The sequence below is a fragment of the Pipistrellus kuhlii genome, unplaced genomic scaffold (assembly GCF_014108245.1).
Source record: "Pipistrellus kuhlii isolate mPipKuh1 unplaced genomic scaffold, mPipKuh1.p scaffold_m20_p_3, whole genome shotgun sequence".
In the NCBI taxonomy this organism is placed as follows: domain Eukaryota; kingdom Metazoa; phylum Chordata; class Mammalia; order Chiroptera; family Vespertilionidae; genus Pipistrellus; species Pipistrellus kuhlii.
The window spans coordinates 76,024,853-76,050,598 of NW_023425529.1; the positions used below are offsets into that span (position 1 = coordinate 76,024,853).

General features: G+C 38.3%; 1 long non-coding RNA gene across 2 annotated transcripts in view; it reads left to right on the forward strand.

Moving 5' to 3' along the window:
• Nucleotides 1–25,478, forward strand: part of LOC123653214 — a 120,746-nt gene extending 95,268 nt beyond the window's left edge. Inside the window, exon 2 of one of the 2 annotated variants that reach the window (XR_006742888.1) lies at nucleotides 25,203–25,478. This is a non-coding gene — a long non-coding RNA (uncharacterized LOC123653214). Of the gene's footprint in view, nucleotides 1–17,147; nucleotides 17,830–25,202 lie in introns of those variants that run through there. The other variant, XR_006742887.1, reaches the window with a different exon arrangement.
• Nucleotides 25,479–25,746: the final 268 nt, after the last annotated feature.

Below are 25,746 nucleotides of genomic sequence, written 5' to 3' on the forward strand. Positions count from 1 at the left end.
GGACAATTTGTATACTACACTTTTTTATATAGGATATTATCCTATAAAATCCAGCATACTGTATTTACAACCAACTTTTTAAAATACCACACACATCTCTTCTTTTGCTATAAAATTAAAGCACACAGACTTTAAATTTAATTAAAAGGGATAAATTATGAGATTTATAAAGGGATATAAAATGATTTATGTTATTTTATTTCTTTTTGAAAAATATGTCTGTATTGATTTTAGAGACAGAGTAAAGAATAGAAAGAGAAACATCAATGAGAGAGAAATATCAATTTGCTGCCACCAGAATGCCTCCAGCTGGGAATTGAGCCCACAACCTGGGCATGTGCCCTGACTGGGAAATGAACCAGGGACCTCTTGGTCCATGGGTCAGTGCTCAACCACTGAGCCACTCCAGCAGAACATCCTTTTATTTTAATAATGTGACTTTACAGTATAAAATATATCAATTATATCAATAAGTAGTCACTTTATTTCACATTAAAACTCAATTATTAACATTGTATAAGAATTCCTTAAAGCTTCCTTTGAGAGATTATGAATGTCTCCTTCTAGGAAATTGTTCATATAACTCAGACTGAGGAGTAGTTAATGATTGCATTCATATATTATCTCCTGAATGGAAGTTTCATTCAAATGTACTTACTAAAAAATTAATATAAGACACTGTCTTATTTTCGGGGAAACAGGGTAGATCTCTCATTAATCCCTGATCTGGTGAAGTACTATTGCTGTGGCCCCACCTTTAGTCCAGCCCAGGAAACATGTACTGGTGTACACTGAAAGTCAATAGGAGAAATTTCTACTTACCAAGGTATCAGCACAATTTTGATGATCCCATTTAGAAAGTCCATTTAGATGTGAACCCCCCTCCCAAATCTCTGAATATTTAAGGATATTTGTCTGTTGATTTAAATATAAAAATTTCAAGAATCTCTTAATATCCTTTAATATTCAAAGATTCTGGGGTTTTCACATCTAAATTTACCACTGTACACCCACAGATCAATGACTAGAGGATGTTTTAGCAAATTATTAGAATACATGAATGATTATGAACTCTCACAGCTTAATTATATATCTGATATGGAATTTGTTCATGTGTACCTCTTTTTTTTTTTCTTATGCCTTCCATAGTCAATACAACTTTTTCATCTACTTGATCAGGGCTGAATTCAAAGGAAAAAGGAAAAACAAAAACAAAAACCAAAAAAACGGAAATCCGACATCCAGATGCCTCATTTCTCAACCATTGGGATTATTCATTATTTTCCCGAACCATTAACCCTTCAGTCAATCTCTAAGAAGTCACAACAAGCTATGTGAATGGAAACTGACTCCACCCTCCATTCATAAAATCAGTGTTCCATCTTCATGACCTTAAATGAGGTGATTGAGGAGAGCCATAAAGTACTTTGGATTCATACTGATATTATAGTCAGAGCTTTCTTCACCAGGGAAGAACTAAGCCTTTGGCCAAATTGTTAATTTGCTGAGTCATATCAGTTTATGGTCAAATTAGATATTTATAAAGCTAATCATGATCATGATTTATAACATGTTTAGGTTTAAAGTCCTAAACAATATTAATAAAGTCTATAAAATATTAGAAAAACATGTATTTATAGAACAAACACTGTTATTATTCAAATGTAAAATATATTTTATTTTACTTTGTTATCATTTTAAAAATTTTATTTATTTTTAGATAGAGAGGGTGGGTAAGAGAGAAAGAAATAAAATTGATTTGAGAGAAACATCAAGCCCTCAACCAGGACATGTGCCCTAACCAGGAATCAAACCAGCAACCTTTCAACCTTTAGGTTCATAGGATGACACCCTACCAACTGTGAGCTAGACAGGTCATGGCAAATGTAAAATATATTTTTAGAAAAAATAGCTGCATAAGATATTTTATTTTAGGCATAATAAGAAAATGTTAAATATGCTAGAGAAATATCATATTAACATTAAACTAACAATAAAAAAAGAAAATAGCATTGCATTCTACTAAAAATTTTACCTGATAAAAGAGTAATATGCAAATCAACAATCACTTTGATCCACAAGCCACACCCACAAGCCAATCAGAGTGTGTTTGCAAATTAACCCCAACCAAGATGGCTGCTGCCACAGAGGCTTGGGTTTCTCTGGCAATGGAAGAAGCCAAGCTTTCCACTTGCCCTAGCAGGCCTAAGCCTCCACTCCAGGCTACAAAGTTTTAATTATAGAAGGTAAACAAGAAACAGCTACCACCATGGAGCAGGCTAGAGGCATGACTACGCTCCAGGATACAAAGTTTCAATTGCAGAAAGTAAATATATCCCAGATACCAAAGCTTCCACTTAGGTTGCTGGGAGGTGTGGCCAGCCTGCAAACCACCACAGGCCCCTCACTCAGGCTACCCCATGCCTCAAGGGAACCCCTACCCTGACCCTGGACACCCTTTAGGGCAAATCAGCAGGTCTCTACCCATGCACCAGGCCTCAATCCTATCTAATAAAAGAGTAATATGCAGATTGACCATCACTCCAACACACAATATGGTTGCCCCCATGTGGTCAAAGATCTTGCCCCCATTTGGACACAAGATGGCCACCACAAGATGGCCAGCAGGGGAGGGCATTTGGGAGGCACAAGGCTTGCAAGGGAGGGCAGTTGAAGGCAATCAACTCTGCAGGGAAGGGCAGTTAGGGGTGACCAGGCCGGAAGAGGAGGGAAGTTGGGGTCAAACAGGCTGGCAGGGGAGCAGTTAGGCATCAATCAGGCTGGCATGAGAATGGTTAGGGGGTGATCAGGCTGGCAGGCAGAAGTGGTTAGGGGAAATCAGGAAGGCAGACAGGCGAGCAGTTGGGAGCCAGCAGTCTTGTATTGTGAGAGAGATGTCTGACTGCCCATTTAGGCCTGGTTCCAGGCCTAAATGGGCAGTCAGACATCCCTGGAGGAGTCCCAGATTGAAGAGGGTACAGGCTGGACTGAGGGGCAAACCCCCAGCCCCTATGCATGAATTTTGTGCACCAGGCCTCTAGTCTTTTATAAATAAAGAAAGCTAGTCAAATTACCACAAAATAGAGGTATTTTTTTAATATATCGTATATTAAAGTTTCAATGTTGCTAATATACAATGTTTCTAAATATCTTATTATACTTTCCACTGGTAGACAAATTCTTATAACTTAGCAGAGGCCCCGTGCACAAATTTGTGCACTGGTGGGATCCTGTCGGCCACTTCGATGGGGGCCAACTGGGGAAAGGGCTGGCCAGGACAAGCAGCAGTGGTTGTTTCGGTTGTTCTGCTATTCGATTGCTAGGCTTTTATTATATAGGACTAGAGGCCCGGCACACTAAATTTGTGCACTCAGAGGGAGGGTGTCCCTCAGCTGGACTGCACCCTCTCACAGTCCGGTTGCCCTGAGGGATTGCCAACTGATGGCTTAGGCCCGCTCCCCATAGGACATTCTTAGTGCTGTTGTGGAGGCAGGAGAGGCTTCCACCACTGCTGCTGCTCTAACCAACGATGAACCCAGCTTCTGGTTGAGTGGCGCCCCCTTGTGGAAGCACACTAACCACCAGGGGACAACTCCTGCATTGAGCATCTGCCCAGCAGTGCCAGAGTGTCCTAGAATTTAGTTGTAGCTGAGGGGGCAGTTCCTTCTGCTGGGCAGGGAGTCTTTTCTGGAGGTCCTAATACCCACTCCTCCAGCTTTCAGATGATTTCCCAAGCACCAATTCCCTCTGCTAAATTCTTTCCTTCCCCAAATAGCAAAGATATAAAAACATTTTGGATCCTCTACTTTCAATGAAAACAGTGCTGCACAGGGTCAGGTCTGAGAAATGGGTAAGAGGTTGTGGACAGCTCCCTTCTTTGAGCATCAGCTTCCTCTTCTACAGAACGGAGGCCAAAGATTATCTGTTCACAGTTACTGAAGACCAAGGCAGCTGTGTTTCCCAAAGATGGCCACAATATTTCCCATCCCTCCTGTGGCCTTTCCACTTTCTGCCATGACCTCTCTCTTTAAGTGGGCTGACCTCTGATGTGCTGGCACCTAGATCACTGATTTCCCACTGAATTCCAAGGCCAATACCAGCCCTGCCCACTATGCCAGGGTTTCCAGCTCCTGCCCCACCCATGCTGCTTACTGGGGGCTCTGGCTGGTGAGGGGCCTCTCCTTCTGGCCCACTTCCCCTCAGGTGGGTGGCCCAGCACCTCACTCCACACGATGGCCCATGGTCGTGCTTGGAAAACCTGGATGTGGGGCTAGGAGGATGCCCACTTCCCCTCCTGGCCCTGGTGAACATGTAATTTTGGAAAAGATTTATATTGAGAAAGAAATTACAGTTATAATTCAATACCCTATTGATGGCCTAAACAAAATTATTTTACTTATAGCTCACATATACTTTATTACTAATATTTATGCTAAAAGAAAAAGTAATATCTTACATGATTTATAAATTCTACTTAGTATATACTTTGCTACTTTAGGCATTTTTTATACCAATTTCTTAAATATTATAAAAGTGGTGCTTTAATGTATCTCCATATTACCAGTATGCTTTAATAGTAGAAAAGAAAGCAACAGTGGGCCTTAAAATATATTTTATCTAAGGCTAGACTAATTTGAAGTATAAAATCCATTCTTATTTTTTATAATTTCTCACTTGAGGAGAATAAAACAACTTTAACAAGGAGAAATTTGTTTATACAACAGAGGAGGGAAAAAATCTGCTGAGATATTTTGTTTATTTTTCAGTATGTAAAGTGCCACTGTTATGATATTTGATGGACTTGAAGCAAGTAATCTTTTTAAAGGGCACATTTTAATCCTTTCTAAACATAAAAATAAATTTTGGAAGGAATTACTTGTTTTACAAATAACATATATATATACACATATAAGATATAGAGTAACTTACCAAAATATTCCAATTTATTCTTTTCTAGATAGAAATGGATAATTTTCTAAGCTTTGCTGATAAGAAATGATTAACCATAGCAATCATAATACATGTATTTGGGTAATGAAATGTAAGATAAATTTTGCCATCACTCTCTTCCTGCCTCTGAAAGAATGCTTGGTCTGCTTAAAGCAATATTTCAAAACTAATTAGTCTCTTTTTTTTAAAGATACATATGCATTTATTCTGAATAAAAGCTTCAAATGAGATTTTTAAATGAATTATTTAGAATTCTTCTTGCACTTTATATATCCTGGCAACCTTGAGCACATGCACAAATTAATCTCCAACCATAATGGAGAATAAGGATGATGTCAATATTATTATTTTTACAACATTTAACATTAAATTTAATATTGTATTCTCACTGTATCACCCTGTATCTTTTCATATTTGTCTAAATTGAACTTTAATATATAGTAATTAAAATTGATCATTACGAGCTTAAGCTTTTATTCATACTAATGTATATAGATTGATAATTAATATAAAATGTTAGTTCAGGTCATTTCTCAGTTCCTGTAAAGACTAATTGTTAAATACATTGCATTGTACTATGTAGGAATCATATTCTTGAGCCTGAAAAAATGTTCTAGTGGAATTTGGTGGATATGGTATAGTCCCTTAGTTATGAAAAAAAAAAATTGTAAAGGATGCTTTGAAGCTAGTAGAAATTATTCATGCTGAGAATACATTTCTTAAAAATAGACAACGTTCCATCTCTTTTTGAGTGTAAAGTTAAATTTATACAAAGTCACTTTAAATTCATGCAATCTTTAAGTTAGGATTATACATTTAGTTCGGCTGGAAACAATTTAGCAATTGAGATAGTACTTATATCACAAAAGTCACTGATTTAAGGAAATATCTATATTCCACCTATGTATTATAATATATAATAAATATATAGCAAATGGAGAGAGAGAGAGAGAAAGAGAAAGAGAGAGACACACAGAGAGAGAGAGAAGATTCACTCAACTAAATTAAAGTAGCCAATGTCCATTAGGTTTGGATGACCAGAATTCAGTCTTGCATAAACAAAACACACATTCTTCTTTTTAAAAAATATATATATACTTAGTAATTTAAATTTTTCTGTGTAAAGTTTAATAAATGATAATTAATATTTACCATTGTATATAATGCTTCAAAAAGCATAACTAAATAAGTTCCATCTTTCACTACTCCTTCATAATATCTAAAATATCCTGGTGATTGCATAGTATTCTGATTCTCTTCATTTTGTTTTTTCATATTTAGTGTTTCTACTGGTTGACTTATTTTTGGTACTTTTTATTTATTTATTTTATTTTAAAAATCTTTATTGTTTAAAATATTACATATTTTTATTTTGATGATTATTTTCAAATTTAAAGAAAAGTTACAAAATTGGTAGAAAGGCTAGATTTGCCAATTTTTTAAATGTTTTGCCTCAATTATATCTATTAATCAATCTATATCTTTATATACATTATCTATCTATATAAGCATATATATCTTTAACATCCTTAAATTATTTAGAAAAAGTTATATTTCTTGCAACAAATATACTTCATATATTTATATTTGCAAATATATTTTAATTAAACTGACATAAAAAAAGACTCAAACTACCAGTAGTAACTATGAAAGAGGGAGTATTCCAAGATGGGTGTGGAAGAGATGGAAGCCGTACTCACCTCTTCCCAATGCTAAACCAGATTTACAGGTAAATTGGTATAATCAACGTGAATAGCCAACTGAAAGGCAACTGAACAGAGTATTTTAACAAAGGATTTACAGAAGAAAAACAGTGACAGGAAGACTTGACTTTGGATGGTGAACATACAATACAATATACAGATGATGTATTATAGAATTCTACACCTAAAACCTATATAATTTTATTAGCCAATATCACCCCAATAAATTCAATAATATTTTTAAATTTTTTTATTGATTTCAGACAGGAAGGGAGAGAGAGAAAGAGATAGAAATATTAATGATTAGGGAGAATTATTTATTGGTTGCCTCCTGCACACCCCTAATGAAGATCAAGCCCACAACTCAGGCATGTGTCCTTGACTGGAATTGAATCCAGGACCCTTGAGTCTGCAGGCCAGCATTCTATCCACTGAGCCAAACCAGCTGGAGCTCAATAATTTTTTTAAAATATATTTTATTGATTTTTTACAGAGAGGAAGAGAGAGGGATAGAGAGTTAGAAACATTGATGAACGAGAATCATCGATCAGCTGCCTCTTGCACACCCCCTACTGGGAATACGCCCGCAACCAAGGTACATGCCCTTGACCAGAATCGAACCTGGGACCTTTCAGTCCGCAGGCCTACTCTCTATCCACTGAGCCAAACTGGTTTCAGCATAGAGCTCGATAATTTTTATTATCGAGCTCTAATAATTATTTTAAATGTTTTTCAAAACTTCATTAAGAAAATAAAGCTAAGAAAATTCTTAGATGGTATAAAAATATATAAGGTTTATGAAAACCAAAATTTTGCCATTTTCTTCCAATATAAAATATAAAGAATGTTCATACTTTAACACTGTAAATCTATGCAACACCAGTGTTTTTCATTATTGCATATGCTTCTCTTTATTTGCTATCTGTGTACAACCTATTGGGACAATCTTATTCTGACACTGGGATTTAATTGTCAAGATTCAATTAAACAAGGATGGTGAGATTTTGATAAGAAAAAGAGAGCCTTGTATACTTTCTCATGATTTATTGGCTATCTTACACATAGTAGGGATAGGTGGCTGGAGCAAAAAAGAAAAATCTCTACTGTCCTTTTGTTATTCTCTACTAGGTACAAGTGGAAATTCTTTCTTTTGATTTTTTTTAGGATCATTTTAATTATTAACCAGGTTTGAGAACTATATACACTCTGCAAAGGACCCATTGCTCTTTCCATGTTGCCAATCTTGTAATATATTCACTTATTTATTTTTATTCAAAGCAAAACAAAATTATATAAACAAACATATGTTAATGTGACATTATGTGAAAATATGCTCATAGTTCTCTGGATTCTAAATACAGACAATCCAGCATGAATATTCATGGCGCAGTTAACTGAATTGCATATTCTTATTTGCACTGAAAATTGAAGACGATAAATGAAACAGCCTTGCATACAAATGCTTTTGACTATATGCTTTCAACATCTTATTACTTTCCAGCCCTCTTTGTCTCAATGTATATTCCCATTTGCATGAATGAAAATCAGCTACAATATTATAAATACACTAGAGGCCTGGTGTACTAAATTCTTGCATGGGGGAGTGTGTCCCTCAGCCTAGCCTGCACACCTTGTAATCTGGGACATCCCTCTTACAATACAGCACTGCTGGCTCCCTACTACTCTTCTGCCTGCCTTCCTGATTGCCCCTAACTGCTTCTGCCTGCCAGCCTGAACAACCCCTAAATGCTCTCCCCTGCAGGCTTGGTCCCCGCAACTGCTCTCCCCTATAGGCCTGGTCCCCCCAACTGGTCTCCCCTGCAGGCCTGGGTCCCCACAAACTTCCCTTCCCTGCAGATTAGTTTCCCCCAACTTCCCTCCTGTGCTGGTCTGGTCACCCCTAACTGCCCTCCCTTGTAGGCCTGGTCCCTCCCAAATTCCCTCCTCTGCTGGCCTGATCACTCACAACTGCTCCTCCCTTGCAGGCCATCTTGTGGCAGCCATCTTATATCCACGTGGGGCAACCATCTTTGACCACATAGGGGCAGCCATCTTGTGCGTTATAATGACAATCAATTTGCATATTACTCTTTTATTAGATAGGATGTTAAATATATAATCCATTATTCCACACCATAAGTGAGGATGACAACAGGTCACAAATCAAAAAATGCATCAGTGGATATGAGTACATCTGGGATGTCATTTTCGCAAAACTAAGTTTAGTCAAATGCTTTAATTTTTGGTGCATAATAAAGATAAAGGCCAAGTTTTCAAAGACTAACCAAAAAATATATTTGCCACTAAGCAAACTAACAGTTAAGTAAAAACTGTTTAGTCTTGATTTTTATATGTAATACCAAAGTAGTTGAAACTCAAATGTTATTTTAATAATCTCCATTATAATTCAAGGATTTCAACCTTAAAATTATCTTTTTGAGTCAGAGAAAAAAATTTGATTAAACATAATCACCATTAAATAACCTCTTAAATAATTTCCTGCTGATAGTTTCTTATTAAATTTAAGATTATTCTAATTTATTTTATGTTTTCAAATTGATTACATTTCACATTTATTCTTTGAGATTCTAATTGTATATCTTTGTGGGTCTTGAACCAAGTCAAATACTACCCCAACTCATTTAATATGAATTATAACAATAGAAAGGAAGGCCAGATGAACAAATGACAATCTACTGCTGCCATATATGACAAGTATCAGAGCAAATGTTTTAAACTGTCTTCAAGAATTCTGTAATTAACACTTTACTAGATAGAGCAACATGAATTAAAATAGGTCATACAGTCTTTGAAAGTCATTATAATGTCATATACTTTAATATTACAACTCACATGATTCCTGAAATTTATGATATCACATTTTTCTTTCAAAATAATTGCTAAAAGTTGGTCCGAAGGTTGTGGGTTATTGTTAAGCTGATTAACAAAATAATTGCTAAGTATTTTTCTAAAATGAAGTAAAGGTAACTCCAAATGGAAATTCTGTAAAATAAATTAGAGTTTTAAATAAATGTCCTTTGGAACTTATAATAATGTCTTGGCTCAGGGTTAGGACTAAAATAAGAATCTGTTCTTTCAGCTATGATTTTTGAATTTTTGATATATTTAGATGTATATAATTTTTACTCAAATAACAAATTAAAATTGCTTGATTTTTCTAATGTTTTCCAACTTAAAGACTACTAACATTTTCAGTTATGGAAAACACATTAGAGTTTTCTGTTTTACATCATCAAATTACTTTTGAAATGGAAAATCTTAAAATGCAAAAGCAAAAACAAAATAAAACATCATCACAGAGATACTATTAAATAGATAATAATGTAATTTAGACAAGAGTTTGACTCAGGTATAAAGTCTTAATGATGATGATTATTTCAAACTATTTTTCCTTATACATTTTATAATCTGGGGTCATATTCAAGCATAACTGAATACCTAACTTTGATATCATTGATATAAATATTTTAACAATTAGGAAAAAGTTAGCTACAAAATTTAAAAAATTAAGAACAAGAAAAACTATTTTTTTTCACTTTGCTGAAATTGTACTTGGAGCCCTCCAAATTCCTATTCAACCAACTTTAGCAATTCCACAGAACTAGTGACAGTAGTGACACAGCAAATGATTTTCATTACTGGCTATTGGGTACAGACCTATAAGGTCCTGGATAAAAATTCCTTTTCATCTGCCCAACATTCTGTAACATTCTTACATGTACCCATTACTCTCTGTTTGCTCTCCTGCCTTTCTTCTCAGGGCAAGTTATCACCTAGTATGTCCCTACTCTACACATTTCTTATTTCAAAATTATTCCTCCTCTCTACTCTTTTTAAAATGAAAATGCTAGTTTTCTAAATAATCCATTCTGTCTTTGGTGGTAATTATTATACTTGATTCAGGCATTTTCTATCATTCGACCTCACTGATTCTAAAATGCACTTTTTTTTTCCATTTACTGGTTTCTGAATTTATATCTTACTAGAGGCCCAGTCTGCACACTATCTAATCTGGGACCCCTTGGGGGATATCCGACTGCAGGTTTAGGCCCAGCAGCCAGACATCCCTCTCACAATACAGGACCACTGGCTGCTAACTGCTCACTTGCCTGCTGCCTGCCTGATCACTACTAACTGCCCCCCTGGCCTGGTCACCCTTCACTACCCCCCTCTGCTGGCCTGGTTGCCCATCATTGCCCTCCTTCCCCCTGCAAGCCTGGTCTCTCCCATCTACCCCACACAGCCTGCTGCTCTGTTGTTTGGTCGCCCCTCACTAACCCCCTGCCAGCCTAGTTGCCCAATGCAGCCTGTTCAGTCATAGGTTGCAATGGTTGCTTAGGCTTTTATATATATATATATATATAATAGATAGATAGATAGATAGATAGATAGATAGATAGATAGATATAGATATAGATATAGATATAGATATAGATATAGATATAGATATAGGTAGGTATTTGGATGTATAATTGATTTAGTAATAGTTTTTTTGCTTCTCTAAATAGTGTTATTGTATCAATTAGTAGTGTTTTTTTCAGTGATGCTAGGAAATAGAGGCAATATAGTATTTGTTCATAAATTTGTGCCTCTAGGAGCATGTTTCCCTAACCATTGTGTATATAATACTGGTAGTATATTAATAGTTGAATATGTATATTAATGTATGATTATATACATATATACTTGAAATCCATGACTTGACAGACATCATTACTTAGGATTAAACTAAATCAAGGAAAATTAAGTGATTTAAATTGGATTCAAAGAAAAACCCAAAATAAATAAAACTATGGATACCACAGATGGAAAAGGAAAGACCTGTGTCTCATAAGAACAATAAATGTGTCTTATTGTTCTTTGGACTTCACAATTAACACATGCTTATTGCATTTCTTCAAATACTATTTTGTCTCATTGAAGGAAGATGATATGATTTCTAAAATTTACCCTAAAGGGTGAAATGTTCAATCTATAAAAATAGTTCTTCAGCCGAAACCGGTTTGGCTCAATGGGTAGAGCGTCGGCTTAGGGACTGAAAGGTCTCGGGTTCGATTCCGGTCAAGGGCATGTACATTGGTTGCAGGCACATCCCCAGTAGGGGGTATGCAAGAGGCAGCTGATCGATGATTCTCTCTCATCGATGTTTCTAACTCTCTATCTCTCTCTCTCTTCCTCTCTGTATAAAAATCAATAAAAATATATTAAAAAAATAGTTCTTCAGAAACAGATGTATTTTAAAAGAAGAGCTTATGATTCTTATTGATTTTTATAAGTGAACTAGAGGCCCAGTGCAAAAAATTTGTGCATAGGTGGAATCCCTTGGCTTGACCAGCAATCAGAGCCTATTGGGCCATCTTGCCCAGTCTTTTTTTTTTTTAATATATTTTATTGATTTTTTACAGAGAAGAAGGGAGAGATATAGAGAGCTAGAAATGTCGATGAGAGAGAAACATTGACCAGCTGCCTCTTGCACACCGCCTACCAGGGATGTGCCCGCAACCAATGTACATACCCCTGACCGGAATCTAACCTGGGACCTTTCAGTCTGCAGACCGAAGCTCTACCACTGTGCCAAACTGGTTTTGGCTTTCCCAGTCTTGATTAGGGCAGGGTCAGCCTTGGCCTGCTGGCTGCCAGAGAGGAGGAGGGGTAAGGGAGGGGCTTAGGGAGGTTTGACAGTCTCAGGGAGGGACCAGGGAAGGTTGGCTGACCATGGGAGGTTGGCTATGGGTGCACACTGCCCACCAGGGGCAGCTCCTGCATTGAATGTCTGTCCCCTGCTGGTCACTGCATGTCATAGTGACTGGTTGACCGGTCATTCTGGTTGTTCAGTAGATTTGTCATTTAATAGATTTGTGATCTGTAAGTGTGTGGAAGTTGTTAACTATTTCCACCATTAACAGCTTTACCTTTATATCCCTCTGCACATCTGAAGATACAAGTCATTCACATGACACCTCTGTAGAATGCCTGCTCACCCTATTAAAGACCCAATTGCAAGTTTCCAAATAGTTATATTTCCTAAATACCTTTTCAAAGACATTGTATACAAAATGAAATGTAGGTTTAATACTTTTGTTGTTTGTTATGATTATGGGTCTGTACTTCCTTCTTTATCTTGGCATTTGCCCTTCCTCATTCTGTACGTAGGATTGAATGCCAAGCATTGAATAATAAGATGTTATAGATTGACAATTTTACCTATCCTTTTGGAAAAGTTGACAAGAGACTATTATATTATATTAGAGGTCTGGTGCACAAAATTCCTGCTCCAGAGGCCCAGTCTGCACCCTGTCTAATCTGGGGGAGTCCCTCAGCCCAGTGCCCTCTTGCAGTCCGGGACCCCAGGATGTCTTCCTTCCAGCTTAGGCCCACTCCCAGAGGGCAGCTCCTGCATTGAGCATCTGCCCTCTGTGGTAAGTTCATAATTACCAGTCATTCCACTGTTCAGTTGATTAGCATAAAGGGTTTTATTATATAGGATAGGATATTGATTGTGAACTGTAAATGAAAAATAAAATTTAAAAAAGAACCAAATAAAATTTTAGATCTGAAAAAAAATTAATATATATATTTTAATTCTCACCTGAGGATGTTTTTAAAATTGATTTTTATAGAGAAAAACATCCATGTGACAGAGAAATACTTGTAGGCTGCCTCTGCACTTGCTGACCCACCAGGATCTAACTTAAACCTAATGGTGTGCCCTAACCTAGAATCCAACAGGAAATCCTTTGGTATACAGGTTGAGACTCCAACCAATTGAGCCACCTGGCCAGGACATAACTGGAAAAAAAAATTCTTTAAAAAATATATATTTTATTGATTTTTTTACAGAGAGGAAGAGAAAGGGATAGAGAGCTAGAAACATCGATGAGAGAGAAACATCAATAAGCTGCCTCCTGCATACCTCCCAATGGGATGTGCCCACAACCAAGGTACATGCCCTTGAACGAAATTGAACCTGAGACCTTTCAGTCTGCAGGCCACCGCTCTATCTACTGAGCCAAACCGGTTTTTGAAAGAAAAAAAAAATCTTAAGTGTACCTCAAGGCCCTGGTCAATGTGGACCAGTAGTTAGAGTGTTCTCCCCCACACCAAAGGGTCATGGGTTCGATTCCAGGTGAGGGCACATACATGAGTTGTGGGTTCCATCCCTGTCAGATTGCTTGAGCAACTGATACATGTTTCTCTTGCTTTTTCCCTCTCCCATTCTCTCTAGAATCAATGAAAAGAACATATCCTTAGAAGAGGACTTAAAAATAAAAATAAAAAAATGCTGGTTTGATTCAGTGGATAGTGCTTCTATGGAAGGACTGAAGGGTACTGGGTTGAATTCCAATCAAGGGCACGAGTATCTGGGTTGCAGGCTTAATCCAGGGCCCTGGTTGGAGATTCCACAAGAGGCAACTAATTGATTTCTCTAACATTAGTTTCTGTCTTTCTCCCTCCCTTCCACTCTCTGAAAAAAAAAATCAATCGAAAAATGTCCTCATGTAAGGATTAATCAAAACAAACAAACAAACAAACAAACAAACACCCATCCCCCGTATAATTATTGAAGGATTATATGAAGTGTTTTTTGAATGAACCAGAGGGATGGGACTTCACTTTCTGTTTTAGCAACCTTGCAAGCCAGAGGGTTTATTTTTTATTATACTTTTAATGATTATTTTAGAGAGAGGAAAGGAGCAAGGGAAACACCAGTGTGTTGTTCCACTTACTATGCTCTCTTTGGTTGCTTCTTGTCCGGGCCCTGACCAGGGATCCAGCCCACAACCTTGCTGTATCAGGAGGGGGTTCTAACCCAGTCAGCTCTGGGCTGCCTGTCAGGGCCCCTCAACAAACCCCTCTGGGTGCCCTGGCCCCGCTGCGGGCTGGAGAGCTCCTCTGCTCCTGTTTTGGGTTCCATTCTGTCAGGGCACCTACTTATATAGGTTTCGGGTTTGATCTCCGGTCTGGGCTGACTGCTGCTCAGGAAGTGGCCAAGGACCATTGAGGTCCATGTGCTCTAGTCATTCAGCGGAGAGATGGCGTTCCATTGCCGACACGGCCGACTCTGATCCCCGCTACCCCCGCTCCTCCATCGAGGGCGACTTCAACCATGGCAGCTGGTGGCCCCCGCCAGCTACACATCCGCATGGGTAAGTCAACCTTTCCACGGATCGCCGGCCAGCTGCTGCACAGTCACCCGGGAGACAGATTTCCAGGTTCCCAGGGAGAGCACCCTCTGCATGGGACTAGTGGGGTCCCAGAGGGAAATCACTTTGCTCCACCTCCCCTCAGGGCTCCAGAGCTGCAGTGCCTGTCCTGTGCAGGGCTCAGAGGGGAGAACCACCCCAGAGAGGCCTTCTAGCTGGGTGTGAGAAACGAAACTGGAGCCCTTCATCCTTGAACCCTGTTGTCTTCAGTGTAGAAAGTCTCAGCAGCCTTACTGGGGCATGCTGCATGTGCCGGCTGCTGAGATTTAGTTACGTTACAGCATCCCAGACAGTTTGCATATTCCTCTATTATTAGTATATATTATATTATATTATATTATATTATATTATATTATATTATATTATACTATTATATTATACTATTATATTATACTATTATATTATATTATACTATTATATTATTATTATATTATATTATATTATACTACAATATTATAATATATTACATTATAATATAATATAATATAATATAATATAATATAATATAATACTATACTAGAGGCCTGGTGCACGAAAGGGGGGGGTTGTCCCTCAGCTCAGCCTGTATCCTCTTCAATCTGGAATCCCTCGAGGTAGATCCGACTGCCCATTTAGACTCCATTTGTTGTGTGTCATCACAACAAATGCTTCACTGTTAATTCCTTTGGGTATATCTCTCATTTCTTCCAAAATTATTTATTTATTCTTATAAACATAGCTATATTATGAACAGTAGTAACCAGACTGGTGGCCTCCATATGTTATCTTTGATTGGCCTGAATGCTTATATGAAATTAAATAGAATTCTTACAACAAAGAAAATATTAACCATAAAGAATACAAGTTATACAGTACAAGCATGAGTGTGTGTGTGAGAGTGTGTGTGTGAGAGCATGTGTGTGTGTGTGTGTGTGTGTGTGTGTGTGTGTGTTTACTACACAGTTTTACAATTTATAAAAAATAAGGTTATGTGGCTGGTCTTCCCCTTTAGATGAATCCTTTAAAGTAAACTTTCAAGTAAAACCTGCAAATGAATCTAGATTATAGTCAACCTCCTCCACCCCATCCCCAGTGACAAATACAGTACAAGACAGCTGCTAAATTTAACATGCCTTTACTGGAACACGGGTGCCTCCTGCACAAAGCAGGCTATGTGCTGCCAATCCACAGGACGTACTCAATTTCTGAATTGCTGCACAGCGGCCCTGCTGATTCTTAATCCTCCTGGATATAGCATTGACACGAGGCCAAGACTTTCAGAGCATTCATTTTTAAAGGGAAAAAATGAACAGGAGAAAAGAAAAAGCTCAAAGCAACATGTTAAGACATCCTGTGAGGCAAACATTTTGAGAAGGGGGAAAAAGTGACTCAATAAATACGTTTAAAAATTGTCAGTCCTTAAGACACACATGGTTTGTGTTCTTAAAGTTCATTTGTGCACCAATTGTTAGGAATGTATTTCTCTATGGAAACAATGGTTAATGTTTTACTTGTCAGTTGTGCTTCAAGTTAGTCATTACAATCCTATTTAAGCATGAATGACCCTAACATATTTAGTATCCAAATGATATTGAATCCATCACTTGTATCAGTATGTCTGTTGACAAGATAATCAGGTATGCATCATGTCTGCTGTCAGTCTGATCCATTCATTGATTCTTGCACCCAGTCATTCATTGAGAACCTAATATGTTACAGGTGAGGATAATGTGACTAACAAGATAGGCCTCATTCCTGCCTTCATGGAACTTATTAAAATCATGTTTCGTAATGCTGAGATGCTAGTAACATGTTTAGAAGATGCTGACTAAAAAGAAGGCAAATGGATTATCCAATATACAGTGTTCATAAATATGATTCAGCCTTGCACCCATTTATGAATATGAAAATGGAGGGGTCAAGTCAATAAGTGAAGTAAAATATCAGAAATGGGTATTAACAACACAACTCTTAGTGGTCAGGATTCCAGCTAGTGTCTATGGGGTTGGGTAAAATTGTCAAGAGATGTATAAGTTAGAGCATCATCAATGGGAAGGGTATTTATCTGTATGGTATACATCTGTCTCTAAATTAGAAACATAAACTTCCATATTTATATATCTATAACTTCTTGTACCTGTCTTAGAGAGTTAAAAGACTGGGCCCTGAAACTCATTTTTTGTCTCTGTACCTTGGATCTGTTGAATTTGTGTGAAGCACAGTCACTAGCTAGAATAATGCTTATTTTTTCTTTAGATACAACTTGTTTTCTTCATCTACTTTTTTTCAGCATCTGGATCTCATCTCACTTAAGATCATAGCAGGGACCATCATCCCTGGAACCCGTTTGATTTTTATCAGAAGTTTCCAACATCCTGAAGCAGACAGAATTTGTTTCAAGGACTCCTCTAAGACCTCCATCTGAGTTCCTGTTGGTGGGCTTTGAACCCAGTAAATAATCAAGCCCTCTGCACTTGACCTACTTCCTCTGCATGCTTTTCAAGGTTACTACCTATGATTGAGATCCCTTCCAACTCCACGTTTCGACTCCCACTATGCAAGTGACCTTTTAACATATTCTAGCAACTCTTCCAAAGCAGAAACATGTTCACCACATACAAAAGCAGTACAATGTGTGTAGACATTTGCTAAACCATGAATTTGTTTACACAAAAGGTTCAAAAGAACTTTGGAATGTAGATGCATGGAAAGCCTGGGCTTCCGCTAATGGGACCTCCTAAGGTGAATCCCAGGAAGTTCTGCCTCCCTATCATTCACCATGAAGGACAGCAGACACTACTTCTACTTTCTTTCTATGTTTTTTGTTGTTGTTGTCGTCTCCTTCTCTGGCTTGTTTCTGCTGCCACAAATCTTGGACCATTCTTCTTATTCTGTAATCCCAGAAATGACCTTTTGTAAAAGAAACATCCCCCCTTTGCACAATAAAATATAAATAAATTGGAAGTTAAAGGTTCTACCTGTTATCTTTTAGTCGTTTCTTTACTTAAATTGTGCAGCCAAAAGTAAAGGTGAAGATGGAAGGTGATAATGGCATCAATATTTACAAAGAACAAATAGACATGTAGTTTCTTCATTTCAGAGGAAATGAAGACTTGAGGGACATGCCAGGGATATGCCTCAGGAAATAAGCATGCCAGATAGAAAGACACTTGTTTTGACTTATTTAATATACTTTCATTCTCCATCAACAAATTAAAGTTAATACACATTAACTTTATTACATATATGTAATAAAAACCAATCTACAGGGTACTGTGGTATTTGAGAGTGATTTCCACATCTATTATTTCATTTTTACCCTTGCAGCACCTCTGAGGAGTGTTTAAGGTGGTTCCTATGAACCTCATTTAATAGATGAGAAAATCAGAAGCATACTTACTTATTCACAATCACATAGCTAACTGATAGAACTAAGACAAAACCCAGACTTTCTGATATCAAGTCAGTGTAATTTTTATAACCTCATGCATAATTTTATGCCATGTGGCAGTTTTATACTATTACTAGAGGCCCAGTGCATGAAATTTGTGCACTGGAGGGGAGTCCTTCAACCCAGCCTACCCCTCTCATAGTCCAGAAACCCTCAGGGGATGTGCTACTGATGGCTTAGGCCCATTCCCCATGGGGAGTAGGCCTATGTCATAGTCTGGTCTCCCTCTGAGGGAGGTGACTGGGCTGATCTGGGGAAGGCACCAACCCCATCACCCCACTGCTGCCACCAAGATAATTTCATCAACACAGACTTCAGTCCCTTCACCATGAAAAAATGACAACTTTCTTTAGGCATTTTCAAGATACCTAAAAGAATATGACATTATTTTTTTAAAATCTTCACAAGATATTTTCCCATTGAGTTTTAGAGAGCATGGAAGAGAGAGGGAAAAACAGAGAGAAACATCAATGTGAGAGGGACACTTTGATTGGTTGTCTTCTGCATGAGCCCTGAGGTGGGCCCTGGCCAGGGAGGAGCCTGTAACCTAGGTACATGCCCTTGATCAGAATCGAATCCGGACCCTGCAGTCCACAGGCTGAGGTTCTATCCACTGAGCCAAACTGGCTAGGATAAGATATGACATTTCTTAGCCCCTCCAGTAGTGGAGCTTTGTTTTTTTTCTCCAGGAGTGAGGTGGAAAAACCCTAGATCACCTTTTTGGATTCTTATTACCCAAGTTACCAAGAACACTGCGAGTGGCATATAGGGAGTTTAGCCAATGAGTGGTCAGAGGTGGGACTGGTGGCCCACCATTGCAGTTTGAGAAAGTCCCCCTATGTTTGTCTACTCTGGACCTGCTCCATCTGTGGCTTGCCTCACCATGCACATAGTTCCTTCCCACCCATCTGTGTGTGCAGCCTTCTCCTTAGCCGGTCATGACTGTTACAGCATCCCGGCTAATTTGCTAATATATATATATATATATATATATATATATATATATATATATATATGATTTAATATAATATATAATAAAAATTATATATTATATAATTCTGTCAATCTATATACATAAAAGCCTAAGAGACCTGAACAACTGAATGACCAGAATGACAAGAACGACCGGTTGTATGATGTACACTGATCACCAGGGGGCAGACGTTCAATGCAGGAGTTGCCCCCTGGTGGTCAGTGTGCTCCCACAGCCAACCTCCACAGGCCAGCTGGCCAACCTCCCATGGTCCCTCCCTCAACACTGGCCAACCTCCTGTGTTTCCTCCTGCTGGGATGGGGTACTAGGGGTGAGTAGTAGCAGATGTGGCCCTTTTTTGGGGAGGTGGGGAGGGGAGGGAGAGACAAGGGCCAGCTACCTCCTTGGGACCTGCAGCCAACCTCCCATGCCCTGTCTCTCCTCCCGGCTGGCAGGCTCCAATCAGCCCACTGCCAGCCCACCACAGTCTTTGGAAGTTGGTGGTAGTGGACATGGCCCCTTTCCCAGGAGAGCTAAAGGCCAGCTCTCTCCTTGGGACCAGCAGCCAACCTTTCATGCCCCATCCTTTCCCTTTGCTGGCAGGCCCCAACTGGCTCACTGACTGACTACCATAGTGGTGGCATGCAGTAAGGGAAGGAGGAGGGGCGGGGGAGGTAAGTTAGGGTGCTGACAATGGTGGCAGCAGTGTCTGGTGTTCATTCCTCCCATGCCCTGTCCAGCAGCTATCACCTCCTCTCTGGCCCGGCCCTGATCGACCTGGCCCCAATCAGCCCTGATCATAGGCCAAGAATTAGTGCACTGGGCCTCTAGTATTATAATAATATAATAAGACATCTCATTAATAGCTCTTCCTTGGTAAAATGATTTCCGTTATCTTTAAGAATTTAACCCTCATTTAAGTAAATTATGATTCATCTAAACCAGCATGGAAATCCTGCTGCTCAGTTTTCCAGACCCCGTTGAAGCTAAAGTGACCATGAAACACATTCCTGGCTAGTGATATTAAGGAATTCTTGGAACAGCTTGCTGGGTTTTCTCCATGTATTATACTTAGAGAAATCCAGCCCAACTTGTTTGTGCAGGATGGAAGTGGTTGGTTGCAGTAAAAATATCACAGGCATTAGGTGAAAGGAGGGTAGAACAGTGCTTGTGGAAGTGCTAACAAGAGCAGTGATGGTAAGGTGAAAAAAACAGTTTTCTACTGAAATCTCATTTGAAGTGTTAATCATGGAAGTTTTTTGTTTTTTTCTGTAGAGCCATTTACTGATGTCTGTCAAATGTAAAACACATATACCCTTTAGAGCAAGCAATTCTACTTCTAGGAATCAATTCTTGGCAGCATGTAAATCATGAAAATTAGAAATGACAAATTTCTGTCAGTAACGGAAGTGTTCATCTATGCCACAGAATGCAGCAGGTTCTCAAACAAAGCCATTTTGTTTTAATGTTGATAGATGCTATAGGAAAGTAACTCTTCTTTTAAAAAATATAATTGTATTGATTTCATAGAGGAAGGGAGAGGGAGAAAGAGATAGAAGCATCAATGATGAGAGAGAATCATTGATCGGCTGCCTCCTGCACATCCCTAATCAGGGATAGAGCCTGCAACCCGGGCATGTGACCGAGAATCAAGCCGATGACCACATGGAACTTAACACTTGTCATAGCAATTTGCCTATGATAATATTGGTTTTGTTACCCATCATTTCACTTAAAGTTGCAGAACCTATTGACAATGCTAACTGATGACTTAGCCTAAGTCTTAGGGTACCAGAAAGTCAATAAAAACACTAGAGGAGGTAAATGCATTGATGGACAGTGGTTCAAAAGCATACACTGTATTTCAGTTATATTTTTAATTTTCCAAAAATATGTCCCGTGTAAATGGATAGAAGAGAAACTGGAAGGAGGCAAACCTCCAAGAAGGGAAGGTGGTATTGGAAGTACTTGAACTATATCCTCTTTACTGTTGGAGTCTTTTACAATGGTAATACGTTTACATATTATGTCTGTTATTAAGAAAAGAAAAGTGAAAAAACAGTGAATGGTGTTGGAAAAAGTGAATACAGCCTTATACATATTACTTTGGGGGGGGAAGTATCAAATAAAGTTATCAAAGAAAATGGTTTGTGACAGGGAATTCTGGTTCTAAATTTCTTTTAAAGATGGAAGTTAACCATGTTTTATATTAGTTGGTAATGATTTACTAACTAGAAACATATTTTTTCAGTTTTAAGATACAGGTTTTATCACATTTTAATGATTTTACTGGAAGTATGAGCAATTTGAATTCACATTAATGAGTCATCATAAGACAGTATTCATTGAAGTCCTCTTTAGGTTAAAATTTCCACTCGAGATGTTAAAATCTCACTGGCAGCATGATTCAGACTGGTAACCTGCTTGAGGACTGGCTTGTGTTCAATTCCTGGGCTCATGTTTTTGTTTTCACTCTTTTTCATTCTGTGTCAAGGTTGAGATTGACTCATTCCATTGATATACCTTTCTGTCTGATTTGCACTGAAGTTTAAGGTCTGTGATATCTCAGCATTTGAAGTTTTCTGATTAGCTTTCTTGTCCAATATATGATATTTCTTAGAATATATTATTTTTAATGCACATAAATTTTATTACAAAAAAGAATAATAAGTGTTGGTGAGGGTGTGAAGAAATTAAAACCCCTGTGCATTGCTAGTGGATATGTAAAATGGTGCAGCAGCTATGGAAAGTAATACAGTGGTTCCTCAAAGAATTGAACAAAATTACTTTAGTGTTTAGCAATTTCATTTCTGGGTATGCTCCCCAAATAATTGAAAGCAGAGATTTGAATAGATATTTGTACACCCATATTCATAGCAGCATTATTCACAAAAATCAAATGGTAGAATCAACTTAAATCCATCAATAGATAAATGAATAAACAAATGTGGTACATATGTGCAATAAACTATTATTTAATCTTAAAAATGAAGGAAATTTTGACCCCAGCTGCGATGTGGATGAACCTAGAAAACATTATATTAAGAGAAATAAGCTAACTAAAAAATAATAAATATTGTATGATTTAATTTATATCAAGTCCTTAAAATAGTTAAATTCATAGAGACAGAAAGCAGAATGGTGGTTGCCAGAGCTAGAGGAAGGGGAGAATGAGGAACTATTGTTTTATTTGGAAACATAAAAAGAGTTCTAAGATGATGATGGTGATTGCATAACAATGCGAATGAACTAAACTGTACACTTAAAAATGGTTAAATGGTAAATTTTAGGTTATGTATATTTCCTCACAATTAAATAAAATGAAATAAAATAATGTTTCAACCTATAATTTATGACATTTTAGGTTTGATGAAATGTTGATTATTCCAGGGAGAGAAGGGATTAAAATCTTTGAGAAGCTGAGAGGGGCTGGGATTCATCTCAGAAGTCCACTGCCCAAACTCCACCTTTCATATATATGTGTGTGTGTGTGTGTGTGTGTGTGTGTGTGTGTATGTATATTTATATATACACACACATATATACATATATACACATATACATATATACATATATACATATATATATATATATTATTGATTTTGTACAGAGAGAAAGGGAGAAAGATAGTTAGAAACATCGATGAGAGAGAGTCATCGATCAGCTGCCTCTTGCACACCCCCTACTGGGGATGTACCTGCAACCAAGGTACATGCCCTTGACCGGAATCGAACCCGGGACCCTTCAGTCCCCAAGCCGATCCTCTATCCATTAAGCCAAACTGGTTTCAGCCCAAAGTCCACCTTTGATAGCAAGGATAAAGGGCCCATCAGGACAGGTTAGAAGCCCTCAGGGCCAGGTATGTTTCCAGATTTAGGTGTATGAGAAGAAGGAAGTTTCCCTTCTGGAGACATTTTACTACTAAATGTTTGTGTGTGTGTTGTTGTTGTTGTTGTTTTTTAATATATTTTATTGATTTTGTACAGAGAGGAAGGGAGAGAGATAGAGAGATAGAAACATCGATGAGAGAGAGTCATCGATCAGCTGCCTCTTGCACACCCCCTACTGGGTACATGCCCTTGACCGGAATCGAACCCGGGTCCCTTCAGTCCCCAAGCCGACGCTCTATCCATTGAGCCAAACCAGTCTCGGCACTACTAAATGTCTAAATGTTTGAAGTGAACATATCAGGCAAGGGGGCAAAGAGGTATGGGAAATAAAATAGGTACCCTGAAGAGTGGAAGTGAGCCCTGAAGAAGTACAGTAGTTTAGAAAATAACTGTATAACTATAACTAACTTAAACCCTTTTATGCCTTATTATATCATTACACATTAGGATTAGCCAAAAGCCAAATAGTTAATCTTATGTGTCTTATATATACATAAGCCAAATGTTTTTCTAAAAATAATAATGAAATAATACTTCCCCACGCTGTCAATATTGCTGCTCCTTAGAACTCAAAATCTATATTAAAAACCTTAGTGCACAAATGGCTACAAACCAGCTATGATCCTGTGAGCCTGATTTGAAAGTATCTCAATGAAGTGCCATGAGCATTTGACTCTTCTTACTTTGCTTAGTGAATATTGACATGGATTTTTAAACTGCTGAATAGCTTTGGAAAAACTGAGGTTCTTTATTTTCAAAAGCAAAATGCTTTTTCCTCACTTTAACAGACACTTATACAATTCAAAAGCAAGCAAAGTCATCAATCAAGATGAGCATTCAGAAGCAAGGGGTTATTACAAAATTGCTATTTATTAAATACTAGAGGCTCAGTGCAGGAAATCGTGCCGGTAGGGTACTTAGGGATCAGGGCCATTTTCTGTCTGTTCCCCATTCCCCAGCCAAATGCTGCCTCTACCACAGGGCTGCCAGGCCATTGGGATCACCAGCTCATCCCTGGCTGCTCAGGGGCTCAGGCCTGCAGGAAAGCAGGCCCTGGCAAACTCACGTCCATGCACATGCCCATGCGCTGATGGAATGTGCTGCCTTCTCTAGGCTGCTCATGTGGGCACCTCCACTGCTGCTGTTACTGCTGCTGGGACTTGGGGCACTGACGGAAGCTGCAGGGCACACCTGTGATCTACATGCCCTGGTGTGAGCGGCCCCCAGCGGGCAACGTATTTCATCTGTAGCTGGCCAGGCACATGTGCATGGAGGTGAAGTCACAGGCATCTGCTTTTCCACAGGCCTGAGGCCCTGAGCAGCCGAGCAGCCAGGGTGAGCTGGTGATCCCAACAGCCTGACAGCCAGCCCTGTCCTCCTGCCACCCACCACAATTCTCCCGTTCACCATTGCTGATCCATTGGAGCCTAGAGGCTAGGGGCAGGGACTGGAGGAGCTCAATGCACCTCATGGTGACCAGTCGTTTGGTCATCACAGTCATCATGGACTCTGGGTTTTTATATATACTGTATATATAATTTATTAATATTATATTTTAGAATAACTTTCTGAAAGCACTGGGAACATATATGCACAAGATTAAATGTGAACCATCTTTGGGATATTGAAAAAAAAATGATTGTTACCTATTACCTGACTTTCTTTCAATATATATGTACATGCAGAATAATTTGCTTGACTGCCAACTCTGAGACAGGTACCATTTTTCCCTCTCTATAATTGAGAAGTACATAGATAAAAGAGTTGTAGTAAGTTTTCCAAAGCCACACAGCTGGTAAGTAGCAAAGCTAGATCACCAGTGACACCCACCTGGCTCCTGATGCCCCTGCTTCTTTGTCACTATGCTGAGCACCCCTCTATATAATCTAAAAATGAGTCATGCTGTCAGAACAGAAAGCCTTCTGATAAACAGAGGACCTAGTGAGTCAAATTGTGAAGATTAGCAATTCCGTTGCCTGAGTGAGGCTATTGACACATTTTTGTGTGTGTTACAATGTGTTTCTTCCTTAGGCCTGTCAACAAGAGTGTTATCTGAAGTCAGCAGTTCAAGCCCTGCACAGAGCTAGTGAAAGAAAACCTGCCCTGTATAAACACGCCTGCTCCACAGACTCTCTGTTTGACAGTATTTACTTAAAAGTAGATACTGCCAGAAATACAACAGGCCTCGCTCAATGATAGGAAACTCAACATTTAACAGGGTTGTTAATTCTCAAAAAAACTTAAAACAGTGGCCCTGTTCTGACACAGACTGTTCAGCTCTTCCCAATAAATCAAATTTGTCACTCAATTAAATTGTCTTGATTGTCTATGTATTATTTTTCTTACCATGTCTATACATGAGGACTAACACTTTCAACAATAACAAAGATAAAAATAAATTAAAAATTAATTTTTAATTAATTAATTTTTACTTCTTTCCTCTCTGAAATATATATATATATATTTCAGAGAGGAAAGAAGAGGGAGGGAGAGATAGAAACACCAATGATGAAAGTGCCCTCCCACTGGGGATTGAGCCCAAAACCCAGGCATGTGCCCTAATTAGGAATCTAAT